This window comes from Pterocles gutturalis, unplaced genomic scaffold (genome assembly GCF_000699245.1).
Source record: "Pterocles gutturalis isolate BGI_N339 unplaced genomic scaffold, ASM69924v1 scaffold47284, whole genome shotgun sequence".
Lineage (NCBI taxonomy): Eukaryota > Metazoa > Chordata > Aves > Pterocliformes > Pteroclidae > Pterocles > Pterocles gutturalis.
The window spans coordinates 1-5,351 of record NW_010132433.1 but is presented as its reverse complement, the minus strand read 5'-3'; positions in this window follow the sequence as shown (position 1 = coordinate 5,351).

The window sequence follows — 5,351 nt, the reverse complement described above, 5'->3', positions numbered from 1 at the left end:
TTTAGGGTTTTGGGTTGGGATTATTTATTTTTTTTTGAGCAGTGATGGGTAAATAGAGCTTTTCCAGAGATAAGCGGCAAGAGAGCCGCGTTCAACAGAGCGGGCAGGCTCCAATAGCAGAGCATGACACGCCAACTCGAGGCAAACATTTCATCTATCAGTAGGAAACTTCAGCTCACTGCGGAGTGCCATCCCCAGCCAGCCACCACGCCAGCTCCGTACTCCAACGAGACAGGCTCCCCACCGGGGCTGCTGCTGGGGGGAACCCAGAGGGGTCACCCAGGCTATACACTATTCAGGAGCCGGATCAGGAGGAAGACTCGACGTGTTGAAACAGCAGGCGGGTCTCGCACAAAGCGATCCTGCAGCCAGCCCAGCACAACCAACGCAGAGCGGAGCGGGCTGGACCTGCTGCGGCCCTCCCCGGGTGGGCAGCAGAGCGCGGGAGGCACGGCAGGTTCTGTTCTGCCAAGAGCACAGGAGGAGAGGAAACGCCTGCTTCTGTCCCTGTGTATTTACACGGCCTCACTCGTTCGTGAACAGGCTGGTCCGACCCAGCACACACCGCACACGGTCACGGTGCCAGGTCCGGGGGCAGTGCATGGAGGGAAGGGCTCCGGGCGTTCCTCGGGAGCCGTCCTGCACCACGCTCCGCGGAGCTGCAACCAGGCAGCCAGCAATGGAAAGAAAAGCAGGCAGGTCCCGACTCGTACTGTCAGGGGCACTAACACAGGAAGCATTTAAGGGCCTTCAGCGAGCACCATCAAACACCAAATAGCTCTGATTTCTTTAAACGTGGTTTTAATGGTATCTCCAGACAAACGGGGAAGGGAGGAGGCAGAGGGCAAACGGAAACCAGCGCTTCCCCAGGAGCAGAGCGAGACCTGCAGGGAAGGAAAAGAGCTGTCCTGATTCTGACAGCTTCGTACACACAGAAGACTGCAAACGAGACTGCCAAGGAGGTGACAGAGCCTTCGTTAAAGGACAAACTATTGGTCTAATAGGCGATCAGGAGATCTGTCAGCCTGACTCACAGCAAAGGCAGTTTCTGCATTTCAGGCTCTGCTGGAACTTGATGGAGGAGCCTCAACCCTGCTACGTACTGTGCCCAGCAGATGTGCAGGATAAGAGAATCACTCTGCAAGTCCTGTGCACCCATGTCTTCTCCTAGCACCAAACACAACACCTATCTTCATGTCTCAGCCCAAAAAAATGAACACCAATGGAGCTGTACACTTGTTCTTGTCCAGATCCCCAAAACTCACAGCGCTGCTTCAGGCTCTGGGTTATATCTTGGAGAAAGTAATTTGCCTCAACCATGTTTAACGAGCAAGCCACCTTCCTCCCACTGCACCCTGCAAGAACACCGACAGTAAACTCTGCTGCAATCCTTCTCCCCAGCACAGAGTTACAACACACCATTGCAACACAGCGCTGAGCAGTCCAGAGCAGGGATGTGAGCAACCTGCCCCACACTGAGCCTCCAGCACGTCTGAAGAGGGTCACTGTCACTGTCACCGTCACCATCACCCCAGGCTGCTCAGCTGTGCCCAGCCCTGCAGCTACGATCTCATCAGAGCTCTAACAGCGCAAAACCTGCACAGGCGGAGGAGGAAGGTGGCATCAGATGGCTGTGGCTGGTGACCAGGGAATGCTTCCTTGGAAAACACAGCGAGCTTTTCCTCCTAAGGACAGCAGATGGAGATGTACGTATGAAACAAGAGCTCGTGTGCTGTCCTGCAGCTCCCCAGGGGCTCTCAGGAACGTGGGCAGAGGCACAGGATTTCTCTGCCAACAGAGGCAACATTTAACGAGCTTTTACCTAGGAGACAAAGAACAGAGCAACAGGTGAATGATCAAAAGCTGCTCCCTGGAAAGCAGGAGGAATTTAGAGAGAAATACCGCTTTGATCCTGCAGAGCACCTGTGCTGCGGCACTGCCCCACGTGCAGGTGGACCGCGCTGCAGGTACGCGCAGGCTGGGGGGGAGGAGAAGCCGCAGCAACAGAGACAGGAGGTGCAGAATACGACCTCCTGCCAGCATGGACATTTGGTCTGTTGCATTTGCCTTGCAGAAGAGCTACGCATCAGCAACCAGAGAATCCACTACGATGCTGCAAACAAATAGCCAAATATACTGGGATATATAAATATCATCAGCAAGGCTCAAATTAATCCTTTCGCCGTTGCCACAGGTGAGGGAATTTGGTGTAGCTTTGGTTGCAGCATTAAAGCAAAACAGATGCGAGTCCCTGGACTGTTGGAGGGAGAGGGACAAGAGTGATCTGGAAAGGGATCGCCAAGGGACGGTTAAAGAACAGAAATGTATTAAAAGTCTTAATGCATGTGAATTGTCACTGCCAGAAACCAGAAGAACTGTCTGTGGAGGACAGGAGAAGCAGTAGGGCAGTTAAACCGTGGCAAGGAATATCTAGTTGAGTCATTCTAACAGCAGGGATGATGGAGTGCGGGAGCGGGGCAGCCTGGAGAGGCCGTTTCCATCACGGGGGGGTTCAAAGGGCCAGTCCCAGGCAGGGCCAGGGGATGGACTGCCCCTCCAAAGGGCATCCAGTCTGCTCACACAGCCCCAACAGCCTCTGCCCCGCGGCTCGTGGCTGTGCCTCTCCTGCCCAACAGCCAGGAGTTCATCTGCACAAACTAGCAAGGAACAAAAAGACCAAGCCTCGGGGGTTTGCTCTGTGCTGAGCCCTCCTCTGCGTGGGCCGACGGCTGCACAGACGGTCCGGGGGTCGGGAGGGGAGCAGGTATTGCTGCTGCCCTTGCGTGGGCTGGGGAAGGCGGGAACGTCCAACAGCTAAGCCAGCATTAAATTAGCACCATTCAGAAAAAGTATTTTTCATATTAATTTTCCATTTATCCCCTGATCTGAAGGGATTCTTTTCAATGTGGCAGGGACAACCCAGCTCTCCAGAAGCTGAAGCACTGAATTAGCTGATAAGCTCTTGCCGAGTGCCAATATTTATTAAGCACACATACATTTTCTTCTCCCATACATCAACTGTCACCACTAAAAATCTCTGCTGCAGCTACCGCGTCTGTTCGCACAGCCCCTGGCTGCTCTCCCAGTCAACGCCAGCGCTTCTCAGCTCCACGAGATCCCAGAAACGTGCTGGGGAGCCAGCTCCTGACATCACCCCGGGAGCCTCTTCGCAGGAGCCTGACCAGCTCCAGCCAGCAGCATCTCAAATACCACCGGCTGCGCGCCTCCGCTCGAAATGCCCTTCCCCTGCTCACCAGCCGATAAACAACCAGATCCTGTTTGGCTTGGCAGATTGCACCCTCACCTTGGCAGACGCTGCTGGACCAAATGCTGCTGGCTGCGGTTGCCCGAGATTCCTGTATTCAGGCGAAGGAGAGCAATGCAGGGCTCCTGCATGGGCTGACGGCTCCTGCATGTGATTCCCGGTCTGTGCAGCACACGCTGGCCCCGGAGCAGATCGTGAGCACACAGGGCAACACGGCTTCTCTCACAAACAGCCTGGAGAGCTGTACGGCAGCCTGCACTTCGGCGCCGGCCACAGCCAGCAAGTCCCACTGCTGAGCACCGTGTGCCTGGCAGCGGGTCTCACGGCTCCAAGGGCCAGTTTGCTGCACAAGCTCAGCAGCTTTACAAGGGAAATAAGCCGAGCTCCAGGGCTCTTGAAGCGACACGTGAGACCTACAGCACATCTGGGCACAGAGGAGAAATGAGCTGTCAAACATCAGCACCAAATTTAAGCATGAGATGCCTTAGGTAAGAAAAAAGCAACAGGCTTTTTTTCTTTTTTTCCCTTAATAATTTAAATTTGATTTTACACATTTAAGGAGCACAGAGTCGCTGCACCAGGGAGGTGTCAAACACCCCGAAGTCCCTGACTCTTCCTCCCCTCGCGAAGAGCAAATGCCAGGTTTACATCTCAGGTAGCTCGAGCACAGGTTCCAGCACGCTGGAAGGCAGAGTGACCAGAGACAGGGTACTGGAGCCCGGGAGTCAGGACTCGCACGTACTTTCCAGTCCTTTCACTGGATTTTCTGTGCAACTCTCAGCTAGTCACTCACTTGATCTATACCTCTCTCCATATACATGAGAGCCCTTCTAACGACCTTCCCTTTGTATTGCAATACCTCTACATTAGAGACAGGAAAAAAAAAAAGAAAAAAGCTTTCAAAACTACCAGCTACTAGCTGGAGCTATTTAAGATGACCTAGCCAAATCAAGGAAAAAGTTTACCATGGGGAGCCATTCTGAAGTCATCCCATTTCATGGGGAGGATTATGTAGGTCACCAGAAAGTCTTTGATGGCTGACCTGCGGGCGCAGCGGTGGCACGCGGAGCACAGAGCAAAGGGAAAGCAAGGGCACCAGCAGCCAGGGCTGGAATCCCGACACTCGCACGACTCCAGCTACAGTCGCTTCAGTGGAACAGATTTCGCTCAGATGCATCTCAGCTGAGAAGGTAAAAAAGGGACAGCAGATAAATTCTGCAAGTTTGTGACTCAGAGATAAAAAGGGAAAGGAAATGCCACCATCTGAGCCCGCCTGCTGCTCCTGGCCACACCTGCTCAGGCATAAAAAAGCAAACAAAAAGCTTAGCACCCCTCCAGCGCTGAAAATCCAACCACAACACATGCTTGAGCACTGAAGAATTACTTGTGCCATACGTCCCTCCATCCCAAGATTAAACATCATTTCACATCCCTCAGCCGCAGTGCCAGAGCAGCAGACAACTCTTTCATGGCTTTTTATTTCCAGCATCCTGCAGCCGTCGCCTGATAACGCTCACAGTGCCAGATCCCTGAACACCAGCAGCTACAAAATCCCAGGAACCTGGTTCCACAGCTATTGATAAACTAATTGCAAGACTTTTCTTAACGCGACAGACATCAGACCACGGGTCTCTGACACTTTGATGTCGTCTCCTTTCACCCTGCCGCGGGCAGGACCGTACCCTCCTCCCTTCTTGCCCACCGGACAGAGAGAACAGCGCTCTGCCCCATCCCGGCTCTGCAGCTTTACGCCAACCGCACCACGAGACACGCAGAACAAACCCAGATATTGAGCAAATCCAACACGGGGCAGAGAAGCAGCTTTCAGAGACTTCTCTGCATTTAACCAAGGTATCACCATGATGAGAACGAGCTCTAACCCTGCAAAGCTAAAGGAGGATTCTGCCAAAGAAGCAGCAAGCCCGACATCCTTACCCTCAGCTGTGCTGGGCTTAACATTTCTATTTTCTCATAAAAGCTCTTTCCTTTTTATTACTCCCTAATCAGAGGGGCATCTATGAAATCACACCTTCGCAAGACAAGGAACCAGGCTGAGAACAGCAGAGGGGCAGAGCTGGGAGGGGAA